Source organism: Triticum urartu, chromosome 3A (genome assembly GCF_056163025.1).
Source record: "Triticum urartu cultivar PI428250 chromosome 3A, HENAU_Tu73, whole genome shotgun sequence".
NCBI classification, from domain to species: Eukaryota; Viridiplantae; Streptophyta; class Magnoliopsida; order Poales; family Poaceae; genus Triticum; species Triticum urartu.
This window is the reverse complement of record NC_141875.1, coordinates 204,361,496-204,371,828: the sequence shown is the minus strand read 5'-3', so window position 1 is coordinate 204,371,828 and position 10,333 is coordinate 204,361,496.

The following is a 10,333-nucleotide window of genomic DNA, read 5'->3' as shown; positions in this document are numbered from 1 at the left end:
AACCACTGGAGCTATGAATGTATGAAAGCTCTCAAATGAACTAAAGTGGGGTGTGTATCTAACTTGTTTGCTCATGAATACCTAGAGCATTTTCAAAAACTCATCATCAAAATATACAATCCAAGTTCTATAATGTAAACATCCCCACTAGCATGACAATGTAATGTATGAAAACTCTCTATATTAAGTACATGGTGCTACTTTGAAGCACAAGTGTGTAGAATGGATAGCAGTGTGCTCCCTCTCTCTTTATTTTCTCTTTTTTCTCTTTGGCTCTTTTTTTATTCCGCACGGGAAGGAGAACACTTAGATACCAGCACACTTTTATTTACTCATAACTCAGAATATGGATGATGACTACAAATGAATGCCTCTGGTAGTGTACCAGGATGTGCAATGATCTAGTGTAACATGTAAACAATGATGAATTGTGGCCTTGCCACAAATATCATGTATTCTCTATATGATCATGCGAAGCAAATGACAATGAACAACATCTGTCATGTAATGTAAAGTAACAATGGAAGTTGCATGACAATATATCTCATAATTGCTATAGAAATGTCATGATAGGTAGGTATGGTGGCTGTTTTTAGGAACATAGAGGTGTCTTATGTGTAGAAGAACAAGTTATCCTGCGATTTTGGATGCACCAATGAACGTATGCACCATGTCTCGAGGTGAGAGTGGCAATGCATGGTACCGAAGAGGATAGAAAAATATGGATTGGGGGAAGTGTGTAAAAGGTTAACAAGCTCATATTAGTCATAAATAACTCAAATATTTATTGCAAGATCCTAATAATAGACCCGAAGAAAATGCACCCCCGCACCCCTAGGAGAAGAGGTTGGGAGACTTTAATCATCACGCACTCCTCAATCAGTACACAACGTGAGTGTCACTTTAAGATGCCTTTAACTGTGACCTCACCGCTAATACTAGCGGCTTCCTCTTTTGATTAGGTTAATGAATGTATGGCCCCACAAATCTTAACACCTATATTCAATACTCAACGTTAACCATTTACCCACACAATTATCTATGACTACCTTAGTATCGCAAAACTATTGCAAGGAATCAAGCTTATCAAATATAGTGATCTACTATTTCATTCAATTTTTTATCTATACAACCAATGAATACCCATCATTTTTAGGACCAACATATAATTCATGCAAACAATCAATTACTATTCAACTCTCTAAAAAGATATAAGTGAAGCAAAAGAGTCCTAATCTTTTCTAAAAAGCATGTTTCTCTGTCGTGCTCTAACATATATAAGTGAAGTGCAAGAGCAATTCTAATTACCTCAACTCAAAAGATATAAGTGAAGTTCGTAGAGAATTCTAAAAATTTATGACCAATGTGTATCTCTCTCAAAGTGTGTGACCAGAACATGATGATTGTAGCGACTAGTAAAAAACTAAAAATTAAACTATGCTCCAATCATACCACATATTATGTGAAGATTAAAAACATAGGTCCAACCAAGACAAACCGATATTTGTTAATGTAGAAAGAGGAGATGCCTTCTGGGGCATCCCCAAGCTTAGACGCTTAAGTATCCTTGAATATTTCCTTAGGGTGCCTTGGGCATCCCCAAGCTTGAATTCTTGGCCCCTTATTCCTATCATATTGATGTCCCCTCTCGACCTTAAAAACTTCATCCACACAGAACTTCACAAAACTTATTAGAGGGGTTAGTGCACAAAGAAATAAATCACCTATCATGTACTACCAAGACAAGATGCATAATTATTTTCAAACATTAGCTACTATATACTTTCATTTCCACAATTTATATCCCCCAATATAAGCCATGAACACTCAAGTATAAGCAGGTAACAAAACTATAACGCCAATCTATCAAAACCAGAACAATTTGAGGTAATCTAATTAATATGCATACTTCTATAACTCTAAAGATTCTGAAAAAAAGATGTAACAGAGAATTTACATGGATGTACTATGTAAAAATTTCAGAATTGATCATGCTCCACTACAAAGAATTAATTCAAATACTAGAGGCAAAAGTTTCTTTTTCTGCACAAAACTTAACAAACTTGCAATTGCAACATCCCAAAGGCTATACTTGGCACATTATTGAAAGGAAAGATACATGTATGATCATTACAGTAGCAATAACCATTTTTATGCACAAATAAAACAAAAATATGAGTATTGGGTTGCCTCCCAACAAGTGCTTTTCTTTAATGCCTTTTAGCCAGGCATGATACTACGATCATGTTTTATCATCACTCAAAGACAAATCATAAGTAGCTCTCATAATAGATTCATATGGAAATTTAATTCTCTTTCTAGGGAAGTGTTCCATACCTTTCTTCAGTGGAAATTGAAATATTATATTGCCTTCTTTCATATCAATCACTGCACCCAAAGTTCTCAAAAAGTGTCTACCAAGTATAATAGGGCATGCAGGATTGCATTCGATGTCCATAACATTAAAATCAATCAAAATGTAGTTTCTATTAGATATAGTGAGAACATTATCAACTCTTCCCAAAGGTTTCTTAATATTTGAATAAGTGAGATGTAAATTAAGAGAGCCTTCAGTCATGAAATCAAAACTAAGAACATCACATAAGGCTTTTAGCATGGTGGAAACACTAGCACCCAAGTCACAAAGTGCATTGCATTCATAATTATTGATCTTATATTTTATTGTAGGTCCCCAAACAACATCTAATTTTATAGGGATAGACAATTCTAATTCCAACCTTTTTTCATTAGCCTTAATAAATGCTTCTACAATGTGTTTAGTGAAGGCTTTACTGTGATCATAAGCATTGGGTAAATTCATCATAGATTGTAAAAGAGTAATACATTAAGTGATAGGACCATTAACATAACTAAATTATTAAATCCAAAATAGTGGGAGAAATACTACCTAAATTTTTGACATCTCCAAGCCCACTTTTATCAGTTTCAGCACACGAGTTATCACCATCCGAACTTAAGGGATGCTGATACGTCTCAAATGTATCTATAATTTTTATTGCTTCATGCTATTATATTACACTTTTATATTATTTTTATAGATATTTATATTATTTCGATGGACTAACCTGTTATTTTAGTGCCCAGTGTTAGTTCCTATTTTCTGCTTGTTTTTGGTTTCGCGAGAAATCAATATCTACTGAGGTCAAAATACGTTGCTGATTCAACACGATTTTTTTGGCGACAAGAAACACATGAAGCTTCACGAGAGATCGAGATGAGCCACGAGGGGCCCACATGGACAGGTGGCGCGACCAGGGTGATTGCGCCCCTTGTCCATGTGTGGCCCACAATAACCTCCTTGACCTGATTCTACCGCCATAATTCCCTATAAATACCGAAACCATCTGTCATGCCTCCAGAAGAATTTTATCGCCAGACAAGCCCGTGTTCCGAACAGATCTCATTTGGAGCCCTATTTTGGAGCCCTACCGAAGGAGGAAGCCATTACCGAAGCTATCTTCATCAACCTTGGCGCCTCCATGACCATGTGTGAGTAGTTCCTCTAGGACCTGCAGGTACATAGTAGTAGCTAGATGGTTCTCTCTGTCTCTATTTTGAATCTTCAATACCATGTTCTTGTTATTGATCGAGATCAATTTGACATAATCGGTGGTGTGTTTGTTGGGACATGATGAATTGTCACTTGATGATCATATTGTTCACTGAATTTAGTTGAATCCATTTGGGTTTTCTTGCTGCATAATTAAATAGCTTTGTAATGCTCTCTGATTTGTCTATCTACTTTGGCCAAGTTCAATTGATTTATCTTCAATGGTAGTAGTGCTTAGTAGTGGGTTCAGTCTTGCAGTGCCCTAACCCAGTGACAATAAGGTCCAAGACACGTATGATATTGTTGCCAATAAGGATAAAATGACGAGCTTTTTCATATTGATTGACTTCTTCATGTCTATATTATGTCATCTTTCTTATGGAGATACTATGTTTCTTACAAATTTAATACCTTGAGATGCATGCTTGATAGCAGTTTTGGGGTGTAGTATTAGTAGTAGATACACTTAGTTAATGGTCTACTTATCACGGACGTAATGCCTATATGAGATTATGCCATGAATGATCATAGTCATAAATATTGCAATCTTTTTAGTTGCCCAACTGTAATTTGTTTACCATGTCATTTGCCTGTTTGAGAGAGAGAGAGAGAGATGACACTAGTGAAATTATGCTCCAGGTCTATTCTCCATAATACATTCTTCTACAAAAATTTCTCTTTATTTTTCCATTTCACCTTCACTATTACCTATCTATTATTTTCTTTTAACTAAGACAAGGGGCATGACAACCCTCTTGCCGCATTGCGTGCAAGTATTTTATTTTGTTTATGTGCATGTATTGCTTATCTTGTTAGCTTAGAAGGTCCTACTGGTTTGATAAACCATGGTTATTAATTGAGGGAAAACTTTTCTGCTATATACTTCACCCTTCCTCTTTGGGGAAACCCAACGACTCTTGTTGGAGTAGCAGATGCCTTCTAGCTAAAGTTGAGACCACTCCATCCCATATTATGATCATCATCTTTAACATTCTCAACTTTCTTAATAAATATTCTATAGGTGGAATTCCTGAAGTTTTAATCAATGGACACTTGGATTGCTTCCAAAGATTTAGACATTTCTTCTTTATTAGGTGGGAAAACTTTTATTTTAAGCATATCAACTTCATACACAAGACTATCGATAGCACGAGCAATAGAATCTAGTTTCCCAAAACTTTCTCCTATCATGACACTGGAAGCTTTTTCAGATCAATGAATTCTTTAATGAAATATTCAAGATCACTAGGTATTTTATTAATATTGTTGGAGGAGTTCCCATAAGAATGTCCATAAAAGTTTGAATAATTATTAGGATATGATCCAGGATTGTTCCCAGTTACCCCAATGGTGATTGCCATGAAGGCTCCACCTATAGCTGAATCTAGCAAATTCCTAGACATAAAGTTTAGTCATGCATAGAAAGTTTGCATTACCATCCAGGTTCTTAAACCATGAGTAGGACAACTCTTTATCAGAGTGTTCATCCTTTCCCAAGATTGAGCAACATGCTCTTGATAAAGTTGTTCAAAATTCATTATTAGATTTCTCACATGCATGATGTTTGTAGGAGGACAATATTTTCCAATGAAGGCATCTTTGCATTTTGTCGAAGAATTGATACTATTTCTAGGCAAAGATAATAACCACTCCTCGGCTCTAACTCTTAAAGAGAAGGAAATAATTTTAATTTTATAATATCACTATCCACTTCTTTATATTTTTGTATATCACATAATTCAACAAAGTTGTTCAAGTGTGCAGCAGCATCTTCATTGTATGAACCATAAAATTCTTCTTTCATAACAAGGTTCAATAAAGCAAGTTTAATCTCATATGATCCAAACTAGTAGCAGGTAGAGCAATAGGAGTAATAATGAAATCATTATTATTAGTACTTGTGAAGTCACATAATTTGGTTTTTTAGCGGTAGTATTACATGATTACAAGTAGAATAAAAAGTGTGTAGGTGTTGTTTTTCAATTCTTTTGGTATTTTTGAATTTTTGGCAAGCAAATAAACAAGCAGCCAATACATGAAAATTAACTAGGCAAGATAGATAACAAGGAAGTAATTTGATAGTGTGCAGGACCTGTTTTTTGTGAAGAAACTCCTCGGCAACGGCGCTAGAAATGTTGCTTGCTCTCTCATAAGAGTGGTTAGGTATGCCCCAAGTATAATGGTGAAGTAACCTAGCAATAAGTACTTCCACCAATAGATAACCAAGGTTTATCAAATCAGAAGGATTTCTTCCAACAAACAAAGTCACGAGTACCTGCACACAAAACACAATACAAAGTCCTCCCCAACACGACAGGAAGGTTGTCAAGCTTCTTATCCTGCTAGTTACAAGATTACATTTGATAGTATGGTAGTAATTGATAGATATGTAAAATAAATAATAAGGCACAACAAAGAATGGTATTTTTTGTGATGTGTTCAGTAAAGAATAATAGAGCCTCAGGGCCATAGGTTCACTAGTGGCATCTCTCCCAGCTGACAAGTTTAGTGTGGTAAACGAATTACTATTGGGCAACAATTAAATTGCAATATTTATATTTATGACTATGATCATTCATGGTATAATCTCATATAGGTATTACGTCTATGCTATATAGACCGTTATCCAACTACATCTACAACTAATACTCCACCCCAAGACCACTATCCATCATGTGAAGTATTAAGTTTATGTCAAACAGAGCATTGCAATAAGCATGGTGGCATAATGTAGACAGTAAAACTATCATCTAAGTGTGATAAAGAAACCATCATTTTATCCTTAGTAGCAACAATACAGTATGTGTCTTGTCCCTTTCTGTCGTGGAATTGTCACGGCAGATGTCCTAACGGCAGGACTTAGTCGTAGGGCCATCGCAACTAGGAAGCTAAAAGGGGTTAATCGGGACAAAGGACACGAGAGGTTTTATACTAGTTCGGCCCCTTACGATGAAGGTAAAAGCCTACGTCTAGTTGTGTTGGTATTGCTGGGGTGTCGATTACCAAGAGGCTAGTTCGCTGGCTTGGTTCTCGATCTCTTGTTTTCTTGTCCTAAGCCGCCACCGGGTCGTCCCCTTATATACACGGGTTGACGCCTGGTGGCCTACAGAGTCCCGGCCGGCTCATAAATTGTGTCTGGCTCGGTGACTTCTTTTACATGCCTTTCTTTACAAGTCTTTCCTTATATATGGCGGTTTACAATATTGGGCCTTAAGCCGCCTCTAGGCCTTTAGTCCTTCTATAAGATTTGATAAACTATCGTCTTGAATGTTTACTAGGCTTCCTTTGTAACCCGCAATTGAGGCTGACCCAGCCCCTCCTGGGCGGGTCATAACTGATAGCTATATCCCCAACATTAGGCCCCAGGTTGACTTTGAACTTTGTTCTTTGTCAATCTTCAACACTAAGACAAAATCCATCTTATTATCCTCACAGAAGTTTTTGTAACCCGCCATGACGTCATCTCTTGAAAACACAAAAAACTTTTATGAGGTGATCCCTCAACGGATCTTCATCTTTAATGCCTCCCGAGAATCGAGGCGTCTGTTTGGTTGGATAATCATCATTTGGGTCTTCCTCGATTTTCGCACCCGTCTGTTCACCTTTTCCCTTATAAATAGGCACGCCTCGGCCTTTTCTCATTCTTCTCTCCTCTTCATCTCCTTCCTCTCGCAACCCTCCTGTCGCTCGAGCTCCACCACCGCCGCATTGCTCATCGTCGTCCTCAAGCTCAGCCGTTGCATCACCCTGATTCTGTCCAGAGAACGGCGACGATCCTCCGCAGCAACTCCGCACCCGTAAGCTCTCACCTTCTCACCCCCATAGATCTACATTAGGGTTCAGGAGGTTTCCTTCTTGTGTTCTTCGCTGTTCGTCGTAGATTTGTTGCAACTTCTTTTACCGCACCCTCCTTTGATCTAAAAGTAGTGCAGAACGTAAGCGATAGTTGTTTCTCATCCATTTTAGATGTTAGTAGATCCCTTTCCTTTGCACAGACGTCTTCTTAGGGCTGATGAACTCATCTGAGCTATATTTTTAGGTCTAGAAAGTTTGTCATTTTGAACGGCCATTTGATCCATAGTAATATCCAGAAGTTAAGAAACCTGTTTGTCTCTATACTTAATCAATTCTACTGCTAGTATTTCTCAAATGTCTGTAGTCATGGCGGCTTATTGTGCCGGCTTACTTTTCCCTATATGACGTTAGCCCTTAATTAAGCCGCCATTACTCCTCTGTATAATCTTGTACTTTCATCATATTTGTTGAATTGAACCGGCATGTTACCTTCCTTTCAGTGTGTTTTCTAAACACCATGCCATCCAAACCGCCGACTGTCTGCAACTGGGTTCCCTCAACCGTAACTGGGGAACGTTTGAAGGAGTTCTTCTCCATAGGATTTTTGCCAGTAAAAAATGTCATGTCTTACCGTGCACCTGACCCGGAGGAAGAACGACCCAATCCAAAAAATGGTGAAGTCATTGTCTTTACTGACCACATGAACCATGGCTTTTCACCGCCCGACTCCAAATTTTTCAGAGATGTCCTCCATTTTTTCAAACTCCACCCTCAAGATATCGGGCCCAATTCCATATCCAATATCTGCAAGTTCCAAGTGCTCTGTGAGGTGTACCTTCAGGAAGAGCCGACCGTGGAACTGTTTATAGAGTATTTTTATCTGAACCGGCAGAACGAGTGCACCAACGGCCTTAGCTTGGAGCTTGGAGCCATCTCAATTCAGCGTCGGCAGGGCGCTGTCTTCCCCCTCATAGTCTTGTCGAGTCATCCAAAAGACTGGAACCAGACTTGGTTCTATTGTCAAGACACTTCACCAGCAAACGAGAAGCCACTACCGGGTTATCGCGCCGAGCATCTTGACTCCAAATTCGCTCTCCCTGAGAAGCTTACTGCTGCCGAACGCAAGAGGCTGATCCCATCAATAAAAAGGATTAACGCCTTATTAGGGAACGGCTTAACCAGAGTTGACCTGACACGCTGCTGGATCTCATGGCGGGTTATCCCTCTAAGCCGTCGATCAAAATTGATGTACGAGTATGGTGGAGGCCCAGATGACTCTTTTCGTCACAGCTCCATTCAACTAACGGAATAAGATATTGTTTCAATGTCAACTCTTCTGGTGAACGGAAAATACGAAGACTGCAGCACCGTCGGGTTAAACCCCTTCTACAAGCTTAACCCGGTGCCAGAAGTAAGGAAACTTTGATCTCTCTCCTTTGTATTTTTCCCAGCCGTATTGTTTAATACTTGCCTGACCTTTCATCTTGTTTTTACCTGTTTGCAGGCCAAATCTGATTTCTGGAAAGTTAAATATGACCAAGCTGCCAAGAAAGCAAGAGTCGCCGCCATAAACGCCAAGAAGACGACCCGGAGGTCTAAAAAGAAGAAGAAGAGCACCGCTGAAGACATGATGAAGCTTGACGATACTTCTGAGTCGGATGTAGCCCTTGACTCCCTTGGCCAACTTTTTAATAATCTTATTAACACTAATCATTACTAGGATGACACTGGGGCCAGTCAGACTGTGGAAGAAGAGGTAACTATTTCCTCTGACTCAGCCCATTTGCCAAGACATAAACTTCGAGTCATAACCCGAAAAGTAAGGTTTTCACACCCTTTAGCTTATCTAGACCCTCATTTTCTTTTGAAAAAGCAGCAACATGAAAGCCGCCGTCAGGCCCGGAATGATGATAAACCGCTTGTTGTTCTTCAACAAACTCCCCACAAGCGCCGGAATGAGGTTTACTTCTTTGTTTTGACTCTCTGCTTAATGGATCCTTTCCCTTGCATTACTTAACTTTACCTTATCTTTGCAGGAGGTGTCTCGCTCTTCTGGCGACTCGTTTCAGACCCAATTTCCGGCCTTCAAGACTGCCCCTGGGTAAGGAAAAAAATCCTCTTTCCTTTGTGTTTTTCAAGTTGTATCTTTATACTGATAGTCTCATAATATTTCTCTTAGCGGTCAAGCTAAATCCAAGAAGGCAAAAGCAACTAAGCCGGTGGAAGACCCTCCAGTTCCTATCCCTGAACCGGCCATGCCATCTTCTCCTCCGTTAACTGATACTCCAGAAGACCCGCCTGTCAATGCAGAAGCAAATCCTCCTGAGCCGTCGTTTGACGAAACCACTGTTAATCCTTCTGCCACTGGTCCATGCAGCTCGGCTAACCCGCCATCACCGTCTTCTCAAGACGTTCTGATCACTGGGAGCCGCTTTGTTAAGCCGAGGAATCCCACCGTGTTGGCTCATCATACTGCGAAACAAGAGGCGCTGGAGTGACAAAAAGTGCGTTTTGATATTTCGCATTATGACCATCTGAATGCCAATGATATATTATCCGGCTATCTCAGCCATGTGCACTCAAGCCGTGACTCGGAGATTGAAATGGTCAAGCAGCTGCAGCTGAAGTACGAGGTACGTTCTTTCAACTTATATTCTGCCAGCTCCCAAGTCTTCATATTATGAGAAAACCGGAATGATCTGTAGACTTTATGATAGGCTTAGACTTTACCTTTAAATTTTTCTGGAGTTCAATAAAATAGAACAAAGCTTCACCTATAGTCCCCAAGGGCCGGTTCATTTGACCGTAAATGAGCCGTCTCTTTGATTTTTATAACTGTCTTGTACTGAATCCAACAAATAATGTAATCCGGCTTAACCTTGAGAAACTTTGCTGAATACCATACATTAGCCTCCAAGTGCCAAGTGTTGTTACTTTGTAAAGTATTTGGGACTTGAAGTATTTTAG